The sequence below is a fragment of the Notolabrus celidotus genome, chromosome 7, assembly GCF_009762535.1.
Source record: "Notolabrus celidotus isolate fNotCel1 chromosome 7, fNotCel1.pri, whole genome shotgun sequence".
NCBI classification, from domain to species: domain Eukaryota; kingdom Metazoa; phylum Chordata; class Actinopteri; order Labriformes; family Labridae; genus Notolabrus; species Notolabrus celidotus.
Genome location: NC_048278.1, coordinates 35,149,345 through 35,173,733, shown reverse-complemented (window position 1 = coordinate 35,173,733; position 24,389 = coordinate 35,149,345).

Sequence of the window (24,389 nt, the reverse complement as noted above, 5' to 3'; positions counted from 1 at the left end):
GCTATCTACAGCCGGAGTAAACCTGTGAAAACACCAACAAATCAGCCTGTTTTGGGACCCAAAATTTTAAACCATTCAAATCCCGTCCTGCTGTTCTGCCCGCCTCCTGCGCGTACATTTCCCTGGCGTGCACTCCGAGTCCCCGTCTCCTGCCTCTACTTCCCCTGACTCTATTTACTGCCCCTCTTGCTCGTCCTCGGGCCTGTCCCCTCTGACCTGATGAGGTGCTTTGCTCAGGACTGTAGTCTGGATCAGAGTCTAGAAAGCTCTCACCAACAAGCAGAAGAATGAATGACGTTCAGTAAGTCCTACAGAAATATAGATGTACTGTAGCGTCTGTCCGGACGCTGTAGCGATGACGAGCCGATTCGTGAACACGTTGAGTTTGAATAACCGGTCACTGTCGGCCGTGATCACGCCAACCAACAAAACAACAATCAATGTTTGAATGAATGAAGAACTTCTCCTCTTGTCTCTCCTCTCTCCCGCTCACACACTCTACACCTCTCCTGATGCCTTCACTGACCGTCAACACTGTATTATATATGTGTTATAACTTTCCTCCTGATATCGTGTCACCAGTACAACTGGATAATGCTAGCATGACAGTTGTAAGTACTAACAGCAGCCATGTTTGTTTGTGTTTTTAACTTTCACTATGAGAATGTTTTGGTGAGGACCGGTTTTGAATCAGTCACGATCATATGGTCGCAAGTCAGCGGCGCTTGTGCATGTGAGCGGGGGGGGGGGCGTCGTTTTGGAGGAGCTCTGAGGGAGGAGGGGAGGGGTTAGACGGAGTCCTGAGGAAATGCTACGTTGAAATTCATGCTAGTTTTCCGAGACTGCCAACCCCAGCTTTAAATGATCTTAAAGTCACTTCCTGCTCAGTGGTAAAGCTGTGAACTTATCTCAAAGGTTGGACTGTCTCCTCTGTTTATCAGCCACACAGAGACATCACCTGCATACATAATCACAGACGATACAGTCATAATCTGGTATTGAATTTTGCCGATAAATATTAGAAAGAGTTTGACTGAACACAATTTTTCAATCAGGGGAAGGGCGCGTGGTGTGTGCACCCTAATCAAGCCCGTCTGATGAATTGAAGTTTTGAATTGATTTGATCCTTATCTGCGTCTTTCACTTTCACTTTCTCTCTCTCCTCACGTGTCTCTGAATCAAACATAATCTAAAGTTTTACTAACACTCTTTTTTCCTCTCCTTGTGTCCTCTAGCTCTACTTCTGAGACTTCTTGCTTGGCCTGTGGAGAAAGAACCAATCGCCTGGACAACATCTGTTCCCGTGCTTGAGTGAACGCTGGGAAATCGGATCCAACTGGACCGCGACGCACATCACTATTGAACAGCCCTCTGGGAAAGTACTGCAGAAGATTCATCATTTGAAGCACTGACTCCACACATCTAAGGAACATCATATAAAACTTCAGCATCACCCTGATCCAGGAGGGCTCAGGTGAAGCTCTTCCCAGCCGGTCCAGGTGCCGACAGGACTCCCCCCGCCCCCCTCCTGCTGCTGCTGCTGCTCTCTGGAGTTCAGTTAATCCACTAAAGCAGAGGTGAGTGAGTGGATTCACACCATTCTCTCCAATATAAAAACCCCTTACAGTCAAGAGTAGATAGCTGTCATTTTGACTCCTATTCACTTCTAGTGAGGCATGATGTTTCCAATAAGCCCAGGTGCTTGGGCCCAGGTCTGACAGGGCAGCCAGCCTCGGCTGACAGCTCACCCACTGGAGCTCTTTTTCCAGCAAGAGCACTTGACAGAGCCCAGTGGCATTTCACCGTGAAACACATTGATATGTGAGGATTTTTTTTTCCTGAAATGCTACCAATTTTGGCCGAAGTAACCTGGCCGGCAATGCGGGGATCTCTGTTGCCATAGCAGCAGGTGCCGATCCATATGCATGAGTGCAGGGTGATTTTTGGGGGGGAAGAGAAAGAGTGCTGAGGGAGGGAAAAGCTGCGGCAGGCTTAAAATATTTCCGGTGTCGGTGGCATTTTAGAGGAGATGGAGGATGGATCGGTGGTTTTTGGCTCAGTTTCAAGGTCAGGTTGGAGTTTGGAGCGGCTGTGATGCATGGCGGTGAAATGTGTCGACATTTACATGAAACTAAAGCTGTGTTTATAGCAGCAGCTCATACACCATGGTTATAAAGTTCTGTAGTAGCATTAGTTTTTGTTACCATGTTTGCATTTGTTCATGTTCAGAATGCATTTACCTGATAAGTCACTTTTGCTTCACTGTCCTAATTTATGATATATAAGATCTCTACTTACTCAGACCTTTTTTGGACACATCTACAGGGTCAGTGAATTATACATATACTCCCTTCTGTTTAGCCTACCCCACAAAACCCTGCATAAACTACAACTGGTTCAAAACTCAGCCACCCGTATCAACCAGTCCCTCCAGGAAGTTGCGATTTTGCGATCACACAGTGGTCTGAGATCAAAGTCTTAAACTTCGCACAAGAGGGAGTAGATATCAACTTTAAAGTTTGTTGGAGGGTATTCCATGATTTAGGGGCATCACTGGAAAATGCTGAGCGACCCAGTTCAGTGTAAACTCGAGGGGATTTCAGACTGAGCCAATCAGAAGAGCGAGTCCGGTAGGATTCATAATTCCATTCCAACAAGTCTGTAAGGTAGGTGGGCAGCTTTCCAGCAAGCGCTTTAAAAATATACAAAAGCCAGTGTTTGCTTCTCCTCTGCTCAAGAGATAAATACAGGAGAGACTGGTGCCCCCACATAATGGTCTGGGTCTTTAAGGGTTAAGCATCATGCTGTAAAGTGACCCTGTTTTGAGGACGTTGCTGGGTTAAAGTCCTCCATCTGAAATGTAGGTCCTGTCCTGGTTCTGTATGTGGGAAACTGGGCTACTCTTTATCTGATGGCTTTTCAACACTCATAAATATATCTGTCTTTGAGGAACACTTTTATCTTCAGGGGTTATTGATCATCTCTGAACTCAAAGCACAAATCTCTGCATGATTTCACCCACATTTAACAAGTGAAAATTATTACCTCTCTATTTATCACCTCAAAATCTGACAGAGATTTATTCTCTATCCGGCCTGATAACATTTTGTCTCTTTGATTTAATATTCCACATAATCCCAAATCACTTATGTGTTCAGACCAGAAGAGAAGCAACATTTTGGAGTATTTATAAGTCAATGCATACATGCCAGGAGAATTGGACAATTTTCAACTTTGAAATCAATCAATCAATCAATCAATCAATCAATCAATCAATCAATCAATCAATCAATCAATCAATCAATCAATCAATCAATCAATCAACCAACCAACCAACCAACCAATCAATCAATCAATCAATCTTTATTTAAAAAGCGCCATATCATAACAAACATTATCTCAAGACCCTTTCCAAACAGAGCAGGTCTAGACCGTACTCTATGTTCTATTATTAACAAAGACCCAACATCAAGACAGGATCAGATCCAGTCCCATCTTCCAGACAGGACTCAGTCTGATCTCATCTTAATCCACCATGAGCAGAGCACTTTGCAGCATTTAGCAAGTTACAGTGGCAAGGACAAACTTCCTTTAACAGGCAGAAACCTCCAGCAGGACCAGACTCATGTTAGACACACATCTGCTGAGACCTACCGTGTTGGAGAGACGGATAGAGGGAGATGAAGAGAGAGAGAGAGAGAGATGATAGTGGTGAGACGGATAGAAGTAGTTGTAGTAGCTGGAGTCTGGCACGTCCACAGCAGCAGGAACCTTTGAGACAAGAAAGCTTGTGAAAGGTCCATTGTGATGGAATTCAGCAACAAACTGGACACTGGACACAGAAGACTCAGGAGACTCGGACGGCTTACGTTGAAATAGTTTATGTAGAACTTGATCAAGGAGAAATAACATAACAGTACACAGGCAGGAGAGTGCAGTGCAATGCCAAGTCAGTTCTGCCAGATAAAACCCTTGGCATGGTATTTATTCCCTCTGAAGACGACACTAAAGTTAGATCACCATGTTTGGACTATAGGAACACAACAAGTAAGAAGAAGACCTGTGCTCTAGTTCTGGAGGCAGTAAGTCGGCCATAACACATAGATAAAGACAGGAGCAGGGGGAGAGACCTTGACTACTACCCTGACACTATCCCGCCCGTCACAGACGACATAGGAAACAATTCCACGACATCCATGGTGAGTAACTTTAATGGGACAGGGAGGGAGAGGGGTGAGATTGCATCCCAGTGTGCCAGTTCCCCCGGCAGTCTAAGTCTATAGCAGCATAACTAAGACCTGGTCCAAACTAAACTAACAGAGCAGTGTGGATACAGTGTGGATACAGGGTGAGGTCATGAATCCAGACCCAACAGAGCTTGGTTTGTCCAATGTCTCTGGAGGAGCGGACATTTACAGGATGTGTTAAATCAACAAGCAATCCTGCAGCCAAACTTCTGCTAAACTCTTATTCCTTTTAACGATAGGTTCTTTATTTCTCTAACTCCTCAACAGTCTTTCACAAACAGAAAAAATATCCAAAATTCACCTTTAATATCTTGATTTTCTTGCAAAAAAAGCCATCAACATGGACCTACAGAAAATCTGTGAAGTTTTTTCATATTGCAAAAAGTTGATAAAGCTGATAGTTATGCATAAACCATCTTGTTGGCATGCTGCAGTTTGAAATATGTCCCTATTAATTAAATTGATTACATTTATGTAAAAGTAAAATTTATTAACATCAGTTGTCCTCAATTCATCGCCCACTCGCTTTAAGCTCTTGAGATCATTGGACAGAAGAAGCTGTTTCTGCTGACAGTTTTACTGGCGTGTAATATTTAAGTTGCTGTTTCTATTCTCAGACATTTATGTCTTCTCAAAGTTTCTTCTCTAAGTTGTGTTGTTGGCAGGGAAGGATCTGGACTGTCCTGTTTTATAACTCGCACCAACTGCTGAACCAGCTGTTGAGAAGAAACATGTCTTAAAGCATCAAAATAGACCGAGCTGTGCTGAAATCATTCGATCTACTTCATGATATTCAAACCTGTTTGTATGTGTTGTTAATGATACTTGAAACTGAAGGTGCAGACTAATACATCCAGATCCCTAAAAATAGCCACATTAGACTCTTCTCACTTTGTCTCTTGTTTTCTCAGACACCTCTGCTCTGCTTTGAATCCTCTTCATCTCTGTCCTTTAATTTAACACATGCCTCCTAATGTAACAGCTTTAAAACTCATTTAGATCAAAACAACCCGGGTAAAGACTCCTGCTGGTAAATGCCCAACACCGCTTTGGCTTTACATTTTTAATGACGCGCTGAAGACTGGTTTTGATCTTTTATTAGAACGATACAAAGACCTAGCGCGCCTCCTCTTCCTGTGATGTTTAGCAATGAATTAGAAATAGATTTCTCTGGGATCAGTCTCGTCTGGAGCGTGATGTTAATGGATGAAGATGTTGTTCACGACTGTGCAGCTCTGAGGTGTATTTCCAGTTTGCTAGAAGCACTGAAGTGTGTTTCATTTTCTGGTAAGGACAGGAAATATGATCTAATCTCATCTGGCACTCATGATGGAGGAAGAGTCATTATGATAAACGGTTCTCTGTAAAAACATGGATTGCTTTGCGTCAAAACTCTGTGTTTCACCTGTTTCCTGGAGGGAACTTGGATCTCAAGGTTTAGGCAGCTTGTCCCCAATGCACTGTTTGTTTTAAAGAGCCTTGCTTGAAGTCATTTCCGAATTTATTATTATCAAATTGTCTTTTAAATCAGGAATACTTCATTTCATGTGATTCTAGTTGAAAAGCAGCTCATCAAATATACCCACTGGCTCTGAGCACTGTTTTTTAGCTTGAGAGTTCTAGGTACTGTACTCCAAAAGGCTAAGTGAGGTGCCTTTTAAGTGGGACTTTAAAGGTTGTGTCCACCTTTTAAAAGAAGGGGTGCTTATAATGGCCTTCAAGTGGTTCAAACCACGAGGGTTGGCTGTTTCTGTGCGACAGGCACCAAAAAGAGATTTTCCGTTGTCCTTTTGGTCACATTATTTGGGGAATTTAAAGTAGTTTGATGGAGATGGAGACAGAAAGTGATTTGTACATTTTGTACATGAGTGAGTACTCAAAAAGGACTCGAGAGGATGTCTGTCCAGAATCACCTTGTAAAGTATTATGGATAGGTAATGTGTCTAATGGAAAGGCAAAGCAGGTTTCTGGCTCAACCTAGCTTATGGTCAAACTAGCAAGAGCCAAAGAGGTGGAGTTTAGGGGGACCTTAAGGACAAATTTCACCAGATCTGTGTCCGGTCCGTTTCCAATCTGTCACGGCACTGGATCTGATAGGTTTCTATTCTAGTCAATGTGTTAACTTCCACTGGATCCGCTCCGCATTCCGGCTCTGTCTCTGATCCAGCAGGTCAGAGTCCTCCGGATCAGATACGCAAGACTTCTATTTTTTTCCGGATGCCGGAACACGATGCATCAATCTCAACAGAGCAGATGGAGCGGGACAGGAAGTCAGGTTTCACCAAAACAAAATGAAAACATCCGGTTAATTTTCAGAATAAAACACTGTGTGTTTTTTTAAACCCAAAGGATTAATAAAGTTTCTATCTATCTATCTATCTATCTATCTATCTATCTATCTATCTATCTATCTATCTATCTATCTATCTATCTATCTATCTATCTATCTATCTATCTATCCATCCATCCATCCATCCATCCATCCATCCATCCATCCATCCATCCATCCATCCACCATTTTCAGAGGACCAGAAAGACAACATGGATGAGGAGAGGAGGAGGAGGAGGAGAATCCTTGATTCAGTACACATGACTCCAGCTGTCTGGCGGTCCTGCTCCGTACTACGTTCTGAAAATGCAACCTGTGGGTGTTGATGGACGAGAGAGCACAGAGCCAGGCCTCAGTGGTTCGGAGACGGACTGGGCAAGGCTCTGGTGGAAGTCCAATGTTAGCCTTCTTGCTAACAGCTAGTGTGCCAGTCAAGTCAGCCAAGTCAGTCATGTCAGCCATGCCGCTAGTTGTGAGGAAAAATAAATGAGCTATTCAGACCAAATATTTTTGAAACCAGGCTGTAAACATGTCTATGTAACGGGTGTGAGGGTGAACCCAAAAGCAGCACACTGGAGCCCGGAGGAAACAGCAGGTAACAGTCTTTACTAACCAGGTCACACAATGTCTGTTGAGAAGCTGGTTTCGCTGTGTGGAGGATCAGGCTGGAAACAGACGAGGAGCAGGCAAATCTCTTGGTCGGGGACAGAAAGGCTGAGGTAGTTACCAGGGCAGAAACGAGGAAGGAAGGTCGGGGACAGGCAGGGTCGAAACCGGGAGATCAGTCCGAGGAAAAGTGAGTGAGCTGAAACCGGGACTTAAATACTGGCAGCAGGTAATGAGAAACAGGTGATTTGTGTTGGCTTAATGAGGAGAGTGTGGTTCAGGTAAACGAAGGGGAGTGGAATGTAGTGGGCTGAGAGGCTGAGCAGGTGTGGCAGGTGATAACTGTGACAGTCTAGTTTTAGAATGGTTATGCACATGTTCCAGGGCTTTTGCAGCCAACCTCAAGAGGACATTTGAGGCACTGCAGTTTTAGCACTCCTGCATTTGCTTCATTTCATTTAAGACCAGGGGTTGCTGTTTGGTTGCAACACAGCCCAAGTAATTAATTTTAACTTCAATCAGGAGGTAGCCAATCAAAGTGTAGGATTTTGGGTTGGCCGATCTCATTTCGTCAGGGGCAATGTTCTGACCCCAGTAACTGAGCACAACCAACCATAAATCATCTGCACCATTCTTATGCCTTCTGAATATTTCACTTCTCTGTGGACTTTTTATTTAGTTTTGAAACAAGAGGACTTTACAGCCCCGGCTACCAAATCCCTAATGTTATTTTGCCTTAAAACTGTGCAGCTTGGCTCGGTTCAGCTGTTTTCTTTACCTCAGTCAATGAGATTTTGCAGCATGAGCAGCTCTGTGTTTTGTAGCTGTGACTAAAGCCTTCCTTGTTCTTTCCTTTTTTTAAGAGGATGTTAAATTTGTTGGCTGAACATCACGGTTTGGACCGACTTGACTCAACAGGAGTTTACATTTCCATGGCCCATTTCATTTTCTCAGTTGTTTTTTTTTTCAACTTTGTGCTCACTGTGGTAAATTTTGTTGCTCTGGAAAAATGAAAACAAAGATCTTTCAGGTCGTGATGAAGCCTTAGTAGCTTTTGAATGTATTACACTTGTTCCAACTCTTTCATAATATAGTTTTTCAGCCTTCATTTTATAGTGTGTACATTTGAAATACCTCAATTTGTCATTTTCACAGCTTGAAAAGTATTCAAATGTCTGATTCCTTATCATATTGATGCTTCAAACGACTAGCATTAACAGATATGACAGGGTTTGTCATTCACCAGAGTCGCTTTATAAAGGACATGAGGCATTTTAGTGTTTTAATGTATCTTATAAATATTAAATCAACATGCATCCCTCTAATGTCGGCCATTACCCTGACAAAGTCAAGATTTACTATCTCATTAACTCGGCTGAAACTACTTAACGTCAAAGACATCTGGCGCAGGCGATAATTTCTGAAATATCTTTAGGAGGAATTAATGTGATAGAAAAAAAACAAACTTAATTAGACAACTTTCCTCATCAGAAATGGCTTAGAGTGCTGCTCACCCCATTCATGTGTGAACTCCGGGGCAGATGAGTGTGATCTCCCTCATCTCTTTAGTATGCAGCGTGTTGGTGTGATCCTGACGTGACTTGATTAAACGGATCATCCTTCCTGAGCCAGAGGTTAGTTAGTCAATGTTCACCTTGAGCAGCGCACATCATGATTTATCTCTTTGAGTGCATCAATGTGCGTGTGTGTGTGTGCGTGTGTGCATGTGTGTGAGAGGAAGTCTGGCTGCATGGCGTTGACTGTAAACTAACTGAAGGATTTTGGTGGTGGATTGCAAAAGTGGATGACTGCGAGGAGGATTGGGGAAAGTGAAAGTCTGAATGTGTGTGTGTGTGGTTGTATTTTTGGAGGAGTCCTTGGATTAGTCTGAATTTTTAGTGTGGCAACCCTGAGATTAAAATTAGAATGAGTAGAATACACCATTGTTCAGTCACGACCTCATCAAAGAGGATTCATTATTTGCATGCAATATGTTATATTTGGGAGCTCCCTGCCCTTCCACGTGCCTATGTGGAATGCCAAAGCCTGAGGTGGGGAGATCACACCTCCCCTCTCTTCCCTGTGCATACAAGAAAAGCCAAGGCAGGGGGAGCAGCAGCAAAGAACAGAGCGAGCATCAGTGACAATAAATATGACACTGGTGGAATCAGACACAGCATAAAAAGGAGGAGCTGGGGTGGAGAAGAAGCAGGAAGTGGAGGCACGCTAAGGCATTTCAGCTGGCATAAAGAGCAGCTGATGTTCTGTGGGCCGAGCTTGATTTCAGGGTCTGCCTGAACTGAGGCTTTGCTCAGTTTGATTTAGTTTTCCTGGGTGCAAGTTTGAGCTAAGACCACCTCTCATTGAAGCCCTGTTGTTCATGCCATGTCTTGCATAGCTCTGTAATGAGGTGCCACCATATTTCAGGTAAAATAACAGGGGTTTACTAAAGTAACTTTGTGTACACAGGCTTGCTTCTGTGTGTTATTAAAAATTTTGGTGATGCAACCTGGAAAAAAGTCACTTTTTCTTAAATGGGAGGCCTCTCTAAAGAAGGCAAAAAAGGAGCACTCTCTAATTTAACACTTGAAAGGTGCACGACTACACAGCATAACTAAACAGATACAAGTCAGCACACTATATGTCCTTTTAAACTGTTTGATACAGGCAATAGCACAGACCAGTCACAGCACAAAGCCTTCCTCAGCGTTGCAGGTAGCCCAACGTTTCTTGTGTTTATGTATGATGTCCTTGTATGGTCTGTTTGGGATGTGTCACTGACCCCCTTCTGTCGATATGTGATTCTTTATATTAGTAATTTTTCACCTGAAAGTTTTATTTTGTAAATGTAAGAATCACTTCATGTTTTTAAGTAGCACGTCCGGCTATTATCTGCAACGCTGAGCAAGGCTTTGTGCTGAAACGCGTCCGTTGCTGTTACTGGTCTGTGCTATTATCTAGATTAAATAGTTGAATAGGGCTGCATGGCAGTCGGTGGGTAGCACTGTTGCCTCACAGCAAGAACGTTCCCCGTTCAAATCCCTGGTCGGCTACCTGCCCTCCTCAATCGGGCAGGTGCCTTTCTGTGTGAAGTTTGTGTGTTCTCCCTGTGCATGTGTTTGGGTTCTCTTCGGGTAATCCGGCTTCCTCCCACAGTCCAAAAACCTGCATGAATTGTGGATGGTTGTCTGTCTTCCATGTTTGCCCTGTGATTGGTTGGCAACCTGTCCAGGGTGTACCCTGCCTTCCACCCCATGTCAAATGGGATGGCTCCAGCCCCTTGTTACCCAGAGCTGGTTAAGCAGTCAAGATGGAATGGAAAAAATAGTTGACTAGGTCATTTAGTGTGCTTCATTTTTCCTGTTTAGGCCTTTCTAAACCATCTTGAGGCATATATACCCCAAACTGCATGTGTATGGTTGTAAACTGAGTGCAAATCAATACCCAAGCTGTAACCTTTGGATACATAGAATGGAGCAAATGCAAAAAGAGCAAAAAAACTGGAGTTCCTGGAGAGTGGGCTGACCCCAGAAGCAAAGATGACCTGAAAGTGCATTCTCAAATACTCATGTTTTCTGCAGAATTGAACATGTTTGCAGCCTGGAACAAATTCATTGAGGTCTCCTTATTCATACAAACTAAATAAGGCTGAGAGTTATGCATACATTTGAAAACATCATCAATCAATCTTTATTTGTATAGCGCCAAATCACAACACACGTTATCTCAAGACGCTTTTACAAACATAGGAGGTCTAGACCACTCTATGTCAAATTATGAACAGAGACCCAACTTCAAGACAGGGTAAGACTTAGTCTGACCCCACCTTAATCCATCATGAGCATTGCACATCGCAGTATTTAGCTAGTTACAGTGGCGAGGAAAAACGTCCTTTAACAGGCAGAAACCTCAGGCAGAACCAGACTCATGTTAGACACACATCTGCTGAGACCGAGTTGGGTCTGGAAAGACAGATAGAGGGGAGTAAGAGAGAGAAGTGATAGTGATGAGAAGAGTAGTAGAAGCTGTTGCCGCTGGAGTCCAGATCGTCCGCAGCAGGAGGACGTCTACGGCAGCTCAGAGGAACCTTAGAGACAAGGGAGCTCAGGGACTCCAGAAGGGTCCATGGTTAGTAACTTTCAATGGGACAGGCAGAGTTAAAGTAAGTGATGAAGGGGTTGGGGGGAAGGGGTTGAGCTAGGATCCCAGTGTGCCAGTTCCCCCGGCAGTCTAGGCCTATAGCAGCATGACAAAAGCTGGTCCAAGCCTGATCCAGCTCTAACTATAAGCTTTATCAAAAGGAAAACATAAGGGTAATGGCGAGTAGTATGGCAACCAACTCCATGATACATCTTTTAAACAGCATGAAAAACGTATTGATTAACTTTAGGACAAGTTAGTGGCACAATCATTGTCTTTACTGCACCAACAGTGGGTTTGACTGAACCTCATTTCAGGGCCAACACACACAAGATAATATGTTATTAATAAAACTTTAACATCGGGCATTATTGAAGCTACTGCATGAATCCTAACACCCCTTGTAAGCATAGGTTCATACATCTACCAGCAACATTGTTTGTATCAATTTGACTGAAAGCAGAAGGAGCCCCTGATTGATTTTGAAGCTCACTAAAAGACAGTGGAGAACTTCTGAGTCATACATCTTTAGTGTGAATGAAAGTCTTAGAGACCTTTGGGTAATGCATCTTGGGTTCACTGATGGATTAACAATTCAGCTAATTTGACTAAGAAATCAATCAAAGCAGTGACAGATTGCCTCCACTTACTCGTAATACCCGGTAGATCTCAGAACAAGTTGAAGGCACAGGAAACAAGCTGGTCGTAATGATGCCACTTGCTCACTCCGCCTCTGAATGTCTCTGTTAGTCTTTTCCCTCTTTAAGTGTATATGTGTGTATTGGTTAAACTCCGGCATTCATCACCGGCATGCTTCTAATGTTGGTGATACATCACTTTAAGCTTATCTACTGTTGCAATTGTTGCAAGTCACACTGAATACAGAGCATCTGCTAAATGTATAAACTGCAGTTTTTGTGTGCGAGTGTGTTTGCTTTGAAAGCCAGTATTTGGAGAATTGTGGTCTCGGATTTGACTAGGCATGCTCCACAATAAGCCCCCAGGAGGTCGCACTAATCTGTTTCATCACCTCTTCATCCCTTCATGCTTCAATCCAGCCAATTTTTTCCCTGACGCTCCCTCCCAAATCTGCCAGCCCTGGAGTGCCAGGTTCCACAATGGCTGCACGGACACAGGGAAAGGCCGTGGACGGCTGCCAAACACTCCGTCCCGCACACACTCGTCGTGGGCCAAATTTCATCAGGAGGTAATGCAGGCTTGGCTCGCTCACTCTGGCTGCCCCTTTCACCTGGGATGTTCCCATCTCCTCAAGCCCCCCTCATGGCAAGGCCCAGGTGGAACCTCGGGGACCGCAGTTCGGCCACCCTGCAATCGACACACACATCCTGGGTACCCTCTTTGCAAATTTGGAGCGTGTGTTTGGATGGCGGTAAAAGCTGAAAGGAAGGAGGGGAGAGCCTTGTGCATTAACCATGCTAATCTCATTAGTGCTGCCGTGATTGAATCCTGTAGGAATCTGCCGCCGTTGCCAGGAGAGACGGAGGAGCTTGTGTATTATTAAAGGGTTTGCTCTGTCACAGGGGATGAAGAGGATGGGAAAAGGAGGGAACAAATTGAAAGAGAGGAGGACAGACAGGCAGACAGACAGACGGAGGGTGAATGAGAGGAAAGTGAAATGCAAGGGGATGAAGAGGACTGTGACGGAGAGACGGAGATGTGCCCCGTCTCAATCTGAATAAAACTCAGTGAAGAGAGGAAACAGGGGCTGTAAGAGAGTGGGAATAATGAGAGGAACTTTAAAGAAGGAATGGAAACTACCTCAGGGGTACAAAGAACCTGAAGAACAAGACTGATTTTTAATTGCTCTATTACAGAAAAAACAAGTGGTCCAACTCTTAATGTAATACAACCTGAACAAGTGCAACAAACAGCATGCTCGACCACAATTAAACAATGCAATCTGTGATATTACACAAACGGCCTTATTGGGAATGAAGAGAAGCATGACTGAATAATTAGTAAATCACAAGCTGTTCTTTTACTGTTCAATCTAGGAAAAGTAACAGTGCACACATTTTATAGAACACACCTAATAGAGAGGCAATGTCCAGGTATTTTGGAGGCTTTAGCATCTGAAAGAGGCCCTCAGGGTTTGCAGGTGTGTTAAAGATGCTAGAGGTGCATCGAAACACCCCTTGTGGGTCACTTGCTGCAGTACTTATAACGGCCAAATTTCACCAGATCTGTGTCCACGGCACACCTCAGATCCATCACGGCACTGGATCTAAGAGGTTTCTATTCTAGTCAATGTGTTAGCTTTCATTTGATCCGCTCTGTTGTGTTCTGGCTGCGTCTCTGATCCGGCAGGTCGGAGCCCTCCGGATCAGATACGCAAGACTCTGCGCAGGAGCACGATGCATCAATCTCAACAGAGCAGATGGAGCAGGACAGGAAGTCAGCTTTCACCAAAAGAAAATGAAAACATCCGGTTGATTTTCAGAATAAAACACTCTCAACGCCAAGCCTGGAGTCAACAGGTCAGAGGTTTTCAGAGGACCAGAAAGACAACATGGATGAGGAGAGGAGGAGGAGGAGAATCCTTGATTCAGTGATGACCGCAGGAAAACTGTGGTCACATGACTCCAGCTGTCCGGAGGTTCTGCTCCGTGCTGCGTTCTGAAAACTCAGCCGGTGGGTGATGACGGATTAGAGAGCACAGAGCCGGACTGCAGTGGATCAGAGACGGACAGGACACGGATCTGTTGGAAGTCTGTTCTCAGGCTGAAACCTTTCAATGATCAAGACAGTGACTCCACCTCTGGAAGACCTTAAATGATATAACTGCACACACAGTCTTTTGATATCATGGCTCAACCCTGGACACACTTTCTCAGTGTGACCATGTCGAGATGGTCTGGAACAGTTTGGCATTTTCATTTGAAAGAGCCGCTCTCACTGATTCACTCTAGGGAGGAAACTTTCCTACATTAGTACCACATCTGTCATGATCTGACATCATGATACACCGGTAAAACATGCCCTCTTCCCTTTCAGCCCATCATCTGTACGTGGACATGTTTGAGCTCTGTCAGGATGAGAGCGCACAGCACAGATCTCTGCAGCAAAAAGAAGAGATGCTGACTGCTCATCTCTACAATTAGACCCGAAACAAGAGCAAACTGTACAAAGATGTTTGCATTTGAATATCATTAGGGCAGTATGGCAGATAGCAGGGGGGTAGTGATGCACAAGTATTGGTGCTGCAAGTGGCTGTAACCCATTTTTTATGAGAGACTTAGAATTGGCTGACTTTACATTTTCATTTTTACAGTTTATTGTTGAAAGTACCTCCGACAACAGCCTGTTTGAGTCTAATTATTTTACCTTAGGCTTCAAAATAAGACCCCAGAGGGGGTGTTGGTGTTTGATGATTGCAGATAAAAACTCATTTGATTATCTAAAGATCAAATTGTGAGTCTACCTGGGGCTTCAGTGACTGTTTCATGAGCTTAGACTGAGCAGTAACAGAAAAGTGTGATTTTCAGCAGACTTTATGTTCAGGATTTGACAGACAGGCGAGCCTCACTCAGATTGCGGCGAGTCCAGGAGTAAGTCGTACGATAAAGCACCCTGAAAGGAGATAAAGGAGAAATCAGACATATTTAGCTGATAGTGATGAATGCCCATTATCCCCAAAGAGACCTTGCTCTTCAAAAGTGAAGCCAGGTTCCTTCTCACTTCTTTATCTCTCCACCTGTCTCCCCTGTCATTTTGTGGCAGTTCTGCCCTTTTACAGCCTCCCATGTGGAACCACACTACAAGATACTTTTTTGAAGCCTCACTAGACAGCGACCTTGTAAACTTGTGACTGTCCAAACAAGACCTCCCTCTCCTCCCCCTCCTGCAAGGCCAGGCTCTTTCAAACAAAACCTATCTCTCTCTCTCTCCTCTTTTTTTTTCCCTCCATCCTGTCCTTCGTGACTCTCTGTCTCAACCCTCTCATATCATTCTGTTTCATATATTTTCTTTCCACTCTCTAATTTCTTCCCAGTCTGCCACCCCTCCACAGTTTCCTGTCTGCCTCTCCCAGAGGAGTTTATCTTGTTTCTGCTGCTGCTCCGCTGGCTTCTAACTCCGGAGTTTTGGGATCATCGTCTGAGCAGACTGTTGTTTTAGTGTCTATGGTTCGTTTGTGTCTGGGACCCCGACAGCTCCACTTACTGTGGCAGCTCAGTCGGAGAAGTTTTGTGTGTGTGATGGTGTGTGTGTGTGTGTGTCTGAGGGAGTTTGAGAGTTTATAAAGTGTCACTGTTTACTTACTGTTAACTAAACTCTGCTTCCCCCATTCTTCTCTTTGTCTCTCTGATTATTTAAAGGGATACTTCAGGTTTTTTGAAGTGGGGTCGTATGAGTTACAGTACACTATTGCTCCTGCAGCCACAATGAGTGCCGGTGAGCTCTTCCCCTTTAACGAGAAAATTCCCAGAGGACCGGCTGGCAAGCTAGGCTACAATTCTCTGCAGAAGGGGCCTCCTATTTCGCTGGTTTCACCAAAGTTAAGAAAATATGGTCAAGACACTCATCACGGTGCAAATGCATGAACCAGTAAAAAAAAATGGAGCTCTTCAGTTTGCCGTCAGAAACCTTTCTTTGTTTTGGGACTATTTTCAGATGCACCTCGCAGACCGGTGTTCTTCCGCTGCATGAGCACGGATACACGCCGATCAGCTGTTTGGATCAACAAGCACGTAGCATTTTTAGCAGTAAACACTTTTAGCAAACTACAAACTGCAGAAATTAGTGATTCTGACAGCGACCATGACATGCTGTTTACTGTGGACACAAGAGGATACCTCTATGAACCAGAGTTTACAGAGGAAGAACTCCAGCTGCAGACCCAACGTACCAACGAAGAAGAAGAGAGGGGAGAAAGTTCTGTGCTAATGAGTGAGCAGGAGAGATCCCATGTTACCTGGTGGTGCCGGTGTGTAAACTGTGAGCCCATGCCGACGAACCCAGAGAGCTTCTGCTGTCAGGAGAGGGACTTTTAGTGACAACAATACTCCAGGACCTTTCTGAATCAGAGGATACCAGCGGCTCACATACGGCTCGGAGCACGGATACACGCCGATCAGCTGTTTGGATCAACAAGCATGTAGCAGGATCAAGTAGCGGTATCGGTCTTTAGAGTGAATTAAACTCACTTTTCTGCAAATTTAAAAGATGGTACATACCTGTCTTTATCCCGGCTGTTCAAACAAGCAAACCTCCTGTAAGGCAGGGAGCTCTGGATGCAGACTGGAGCCGTTTGTGAGCCGCTGGTATCCTCTGATTCAGAAAGGTCCTGAAGTATTGTTGTCACTAAAAGTCCCTCTCCTGACAGCAGAAGCTCTCTGGGTTCGTTGGCATGGGCTCACAGTTTACACACCGGCACCACCAGGTAACGTGGGATCTTTCCTGCTCACTCGTTAGCACAGAACTTTCTCCCCTCTCTTCTTCGTTTGTACGTTGGGTCTGCATCTGGAGTTCTTCCTCTGTAAACTCTGGTTCATAGAGGTATCCTCTTGTGTCCACAGTAAACAGCATGTCATGGTCGCTGTCAGAATCATTCATTTTTGCAGTTTGTGGTTCTTGTTCCTAAAAGTGTTTACTGCTAAAAATGCTTCGTGCTTGTTGATCCAAACAGCTGATTGGTGTATATCCGTGCTCATGCAGCGGAAGAACACCGGTCTGCAAGGTGCATCTGAAAATAGTGCCAGAACAAAGATGGTTTCTGAAGATCTCCAATTTTTTCTACTGGTTCATGCATTTGCACCGTGATGAGTTCCTGGACCATATTTTCTCAACTTTAGTGAAATTACATGAAATAGGAGGCCCCGTCTGCAGAGAAAATAGCCTAGCTTACCTGTTAGTGCTCTGGGAATTTTCTCATTAAAAGGGAAGAGCTCACCGGCACGCATTGTGGCTGCAGGAGCAATAGTGTACTGCAACTCATACAACGCCACTTCAAAAATACTGAAATATCCCTTTAAAGCAGCTTAACTAACAGGCAGTTTCTCCAGGTTGTGTAGTCTTCTCAGAATCACCATCTGTAATGCTTTGAATGCCAAAGACGTGACACAAACCTTCAGATTTTCCCTGGTGGTCCGGCGACACGCTGTTCATCAGACCTCTCTCAGATCTCTCTGATTCCTGCTGTCGTCACACGGCTCATCTTTTTCTTTCCCCTTTCATTCTCCTTTATTTCCACGCTCCCCGATGTCCCGACTCTTTCCCCCCCTTCATGCTTCGGATTGTCTCTTTTCATTTACTTCACTTTGTCACACAGATGACCTTTTGTCATGTCCCGGTACCACTTCCTTCCTCACTGTCCTTTTCTTTTCCTCACCTTGTCTTTTGTTTCCTCTCCCTGTCTCTGTCTCCGTCTCAGGTGCTTCTCTTGATATCTTTCATCCTCTTTGTGTTATCTGTCCGAGGTCAGAGCAGGGGCTCCGCCCCTTATCTTAGGGTTGCAGTCTCAGAGTTTTTGGAGCTTCAGTGAGGAGTTGAACCCTCTAGTATTGTGCCACCCAAAGCTTTGGTTTCCCCAGAAGATAAAATGGGATGTCACTGTTCACTTTGATATGCGTCATTGTGTGATATCTGATGGCATTTTGCAGATCACTGGAGACAGGAGGGCTGTTGTTTTCTTCTCTTGTCTGTGTCCTCACCCGACTCTTCCCTGTCAGATTCTGCAGTCTCTGCTTCTGCTTTTGCATTTGTACTATTATTGTCATGAAGCTTAGTTCTTAGACTGTCGGTCCATGCCTTATATTCCTCACACTTTTAAAACCTAAGGGGAAAGATAAGTCAGTCACTGATGATATGTGAAATCATTTAAAATGTGCCATAAAAACAAAAACATTTATCAACCTAATATGCAATCAATACTTTATAACCCATAAAGATACCAAATGTAGAAAAATTACCAAAATATTTTTTTGGTTATTTCAACTCTGTATGTTTTTACCCAGCTGTGAGGAATACTTGATTCTGATTGGTTAAAAACCCCATGGCAGAGGTTCTGATTTTCAACAGGAAAGCAACCCTGATGGTAAATGGTAAATGGACTTGTATAGTCTGTTTGACCACTCAAAGCGCTTTTACATTACTTGTCACATTCACCCATTCACTCACTGATGGTAGAGACTGCTATGTAGTGAGGGACCATCAGTGATAGCTAATCTCATTCATTCACATTCACACACCTCTGAACAACAGAGGGAGCAATTTGGGGTTCAGTGTCTTGCTCAAGGACACTTCGGCATGTGACTGCTGGAGCTGGGATCGAACCGCCAACCTTCTGATTAATAGACGACCGACTCTACCCACTGAGCCACAGCCACCCTGATCCCATACGTCATAGCACATCAATTAAATGAAGGGAGTCTGGCACAGTTCACCTCTCCCTGTTGACTCTGTGTCAAAAGAAGTCTAGTTTCTCATTGCATAATACATTGGTAAACTTTACCAAAAACTTTGCTTTTGATCAAAGGCAAGGCAAGGCAAGGCAAGGCAAGGCAAGGCAAGGCAAGGCAAGGCAAGGCAAGGCAAGGCAAGGCAAGGCAAGGCAAGGCAAGGCAAGGCAAGGCAAGGCAAGGCAAGACAAGGTTATTTATAAAGCACCATTCATACATAAATCAATTCAAAGTGCTTTACAGAGTTAAAAAAAACGAAAACCAGAACAGTAACAATCAACAAAAAACATACAGCAAACACTTCAAACATTAAAGTTTTATATGCGGCCATTTTTGTTTGATCTACTCTTTCTCTCTCTGTACTTATGTAACTTAACGTACATAGTAAATAGTGTTGGGTCTTATTATTTATTTAAATTAGCAGGGATTATTCAATTTGACTATTACATCAAACACCTCAGGTTCCAGTTCAGTCAATGCTCATGTTTCCACAGGAAGTGCCTCGGTGCATCTCAGCACCATCAAAAAAGAATCTACCTGCTCAACTCTAGACCATTGGCTCAGCTGCAAAATAAATCCTATGCACAAATGATCTGATAAATGCACCATATATCAAATAAAATGAATAAAAAATACTTACTAATGATGTATTAATTGTTAACAGCTAATAATATCTAACTGTGGGTGTCCTGTGTTGCACACACTGCTAACACAGTCATTGGCCTCCTGACCTTAATCCACTCAGACTTCAACAACACAGCCATCACTTGAACAGCTCTCACCCTTGCACACGACCCCGGACAACCTGTTCACCCCGTTTCCACTCGGTTCCCATCAAGTCACAGACACAGGACACTGAAATGGAAAAATGCACATTTGAACTAGCTTTTTGTTGAATGAGACGGCCAGCTAATGATTCAAGCATTTCATCCTCACATGCTTTTATGCAACTTTGCATGATATGATCATTTCAACACAGTCAGTCCACCTGTCTCTCGCCACGACTATCATATTGATTAGAAGTGTTTGTACTTGAGAAACCTTGGATGTATTTGGATGGAGATGTTTTTGTTCCATACCCTGAAGTTCATGTGGGATAGAACAGACGTGAGAAAAAGGGAACGACGAGGGGAGAGGCGGTGGGATGATTAGTGGGTCGTATCTGAGTTATAAGCGTTCCCTGAAATGAGATAGGGGAGGAATAAGAGGAAAGTAAGAAGGAGAAAGAGAGTTCACTGCGGGTGAATTATTGTGTTGATATGAATTAAAGCTCGGATGGATGAATGAATCATCAACCAGTGGGGAGAGAGAAAGGAGGGAAAGCACTCGGGGAAAAGGAGAGAAAGTGAATAACAAGGACTGTGAAGGAAGAGATGAGGATAGAAGTGTGAGAAAAATGAGGAACTAAACAAGGGGATGAAGAGAGGTGAGAAGGTAAAGAGATGGGAAAAACAGGGATGAAGAGAGAAGACAGAGTTACGAAATCTTAGAAGTGGTCATTCCCTTCAAGACCTTTTTTCTGAGATCTTATTTAAGTTAAGACCATTATTTTCACATTATCCATCCACCATACCGCGAAACAGACGTCTGCTGTGTGTTTTGAGGGCATTGTGATTGATTGCTTTGACATTTCCTTCTCTCGTTGCATTTCCTCCTTCTTGACATGAACTCCCACTGGCGTTGGCTGTTGCCAGGATCCAGTCAGATTTCATTTTTACTCGTCTTGAAAAACTTCCCACTTCATGAACCTCACAAGATGATGGCTCCAAATGAAAGGAAAAGCAAAGAAGTGCGATAGAAAAACTTCAGTTCTTCGGGACACGGGATCAGACCTTCTCCAGGGAACGACGGCGATGGATGCAGGACTGAAAGTTTCAGCTGATTCCCCGAACACTAGCGATCTCTTTTTTACTTTTCTTCTCTCGGCAAACAGACTTACAGTAAAGTAGACCATCAAATGAATCCTGAAAGCTCTATTCTTAAATATTTCCCTTGTTAATCTGTCATTTATTTTAAAAGCCTTTAAAACTGACCTCCCACTAAAGGGTTGCAAACTGGTTGTACAATCATGTATCATTAATCTTTTAAAAAATGTACATTAGGGTTGAAAAGATTGTAGGGATTTAAAGGTGACATATCATGCAAAATGGACTTTTTAATGGTTCTCTACCTGAAATATGTGTCCCTGGCATGTCTACAAACCCCCCGAGAATGAAAAAAATCCATTCTGCCCCTGTTCTGATTTCTCCACCTTTCTGTAAATGTGTGTGAAACGAGCCGTTTCAGTTTTCCGTGTTTTTGTTATGTAACAACAATATCCGGTCTGTCACGGAGTCAGAGCTCGGAGCTTGTTCAGCCCATAGACTGTATAAAATAATACTGAATCCCTCCTCCGTTTTTCATTACCTGCACAAATGTGTGCTAACAAGGAGCTTAGGAGGGAGGCATGCTAGTTGTAGGCTGTCTTAATAAACACAAAGGTCGGTTTTACTCCCCACGTCTGCAGATTTGAAGATCTAGTGGATGATTTTTATTTATCACGGATAAGTGCTAGAGCTAATTAGCATAGCCACATAGCTACATGTTCATAGCTGTAGCTGTAGCTGTGTACCAAGACACATGTCGACATACTGACAAATAAAACAACAAGAAACACTAAATCTGTGACCAATCCTTCAGAAAGGTCCTGCTGCCTTTCTGGCAGAGGTCGGTTTTACTCCCCACGCCTGCAGATTTGAAGATCTAGTGGATGATTTTTATTTATCATGGATAAGTGCTAGCGCTAGTTAGCATAGCCACATAGCTACATGTTGGTAGCTGTGTACCAAGACACACGTCGACATACTGATAAATAAAACAACAAGAAACACTAAATCTGTGACCAATCCTTCAGAAAGGTCCTGCTACAGGCGCCTCTCCATCAGGATCAGATTCTAGATCAGATTCAGAGGGTTGAAGTAACGTGATCTCTGAGCAGCCGTGTATATTCAGCAAACATGTAAACATTAGATCAACGTGCTGGACAGCCGAGGCACATCCACTTCCTGAGGGGGCGTGGTCAGAGAGAAAACAGAGTGTTCTGAGGAGGACTGAAGAAGAGGGTTTTACAGGCAGACCAAAATCTGATTTTAAAGTGTTTTTTTGAGCATAAACTTTAAAGACATGTTTTGGGGACCTCTTAGACCAATATATATTGATGAAAAAAGCGTGATATGTCACCTTTAAGCCTGTTTTGCATTCAATCCTCTGAGACTACACAAAGTAAGGGTAAGGATGTAGTTGATCAACTTTGTTTGTGCGTCTTCTCTTTTTCTGTGGTGCTGTTTTCTGTCCGAGCACATGATCAAAACCCAACAATTCCAATTTCCCATTACCACTAAATGCATCAGTCGATATCACAGAATAAACTGAGCCATATCTGAGAGACACACTGAAAACGTTTAACTCAGACTCCTGTCACAGTGTACCGAATGCAGAGTAGAGATATAGAGGCACACTCCACTTCCAAATCAATGATTTCAACATCATCTGAGAGGGAGTTTTGCTGAAGTCAGACCGTTTGTTTGAGCTATATCTGCTCAAGTCCAGAGGGAGGGTGGGGGATATGAGTTGTTGAACAACTTCTTCACCAGCACTTTTTCAGGGATGTGTTTCCTGATCTCTCTCCCTGCTCTCCTTTCCCCATCTTATTCTCAGATTGAAAAGCAAACCTGGTCCACTCCATCTGTAGTCTTTCAGTATTTCCACTCTTTTTTCATCATAGCTCTAACTTCTCATTTCTCTCTCTCTCTCCCTGGCTCTCGGAGCGTCTCATTTGTTCCTACTTTCCTCCCGTCACCTCCTCCTCCTTCAGGGTCACTGCCATCCATCTAACAAGCAGCAGACTTTTCTTGTCATACCGCCCCGGAGAGAAAGGGAGAAAGAGAGAGAAAATGCTTGTGCAGGCAGACATGACACCCGGTCCTGGCTCCTGTCGGCACAACGCGTGGAGGCTGCAGATGATGCCGATGCGCGTGTTGTGAGTGTGTTTGGGTGTTGTGTGTGAGGACGTGTGTGGGCAGCCCTTTCGGCGAGAATGCTGCATCTGTAAAAGGACAAATCACACTTATCACCTTGGCAGAATCATTAAAAAGCGCTGGAGGCTTTGGCATGTGTGAGACACAGAGAGACAGCAGTTCATGGAAATAGCACTTTAAGTTTTCCCACAACCACAGGGAGACGTTAATGAGTGCACGCATTAGCACATTTAAATGTATCAGAAAAAGGTCAGTCTTTATAAGAAATGACACTTTACCCTTGCATCACATCCTGCACAGGGAATGCATTTCATCTTAACAAGACAACAGCATCCTGCGTTTGAACATTTTCATTTTAGGAGCCGGTTTAACATCTGGTGAGCCGATATTTTAACCACTCAAGCTGTCGGGCGAGGTTAAGGGGGTGGGGAAGTGTGTCGGAAACAGGTGGTGGAAGAGTATGACAAAGCTGCAAGTGTAAATAAAATATTTGTGCTGTGTCTGTGTGGGATAAACAGTTGTGCATATCGTTGTGTTGCTCACTGAGTGTGGGACTGATACTGCCAGAGGCCTGACAGGCTGTCACCGTCAGGCTGTGTTTGACTTATCTGGCTCCGCTACACCCAACAGTGATGATCCGAGATGACTGATATCTCACAGATGGTTGTCAACCGACTAGAGTAGCGCAGGATTCATATTTACATGTGGAAGAGGAATGTTTTTTATGGACTAGTCAATCACTAGTCAACATGCAGAGAACAATGACATGATAGTATTGCTCAAATCATGAAAAAACATGCTTTATGCATCAGTTAATCAGCTTTATTCATCAAGCACCAATGGAGCAGATTTAGATCACACTCTGCAGGTCTAGACTGAATGTGGACAAAGCTACTGTGATCTCAGGAGTCACAGTTTGTTGGTTTTGAGCATAAATGGATGAAAAGGTGGAACTGGAGACGAGCAATGACTTAGCAAATGTTAGATTATCAGCTTGCCTAGTTAAGTTAGCAAGTCCGTCCATTTTCTTCTCCTTATCCATGCCTAGCAGGCTAAGCAAGACACTCCATACATGTCTTTCCCCAGAGATGTAGGCGTTCCAGATCCAGCACATCCTGGATCTACCCTCGGGTCTCCTCCCACTTGGATGTGCATGTAAAACCTCCAAAGAGAGGTGCCCAGGAGGCATCCTTATCCTTATCCGAACTACCTCAAGTGGCTCCCATGCAAAGGTGTAGTGGCGCTACTCCAAGCTTCCTTGAGATGCTTGAGCTCTGGATCATACCTACAACTTGAGGAGGAATGCTTGCGTGCAAAATCTCACTCTTTGCTCTTAATCTACCCGAAGCTCATGACCATAGGTGAGGGTGACTTGATTAGTGGATTGAAAGCTTTGCCTTCAGGCTCAGGGCTGTATTGCTGACACTGACACATCTGTAGTCTCCCCTCAAGACACTTGAACTCCTTCACTTAGGGTAATGACTTATTCCCTCCCACTCACATGGTGTGATCATCCATAATTGCTGTTCCACAGTCTAGACTAAAAACTAAAGGCAGCAGGGCCTTTGCTGTCAGAGCCCCCCGACTGTGGAACAGCCTGCCAGAGGACATCAGACCTGCAGAGTCAGTCTCT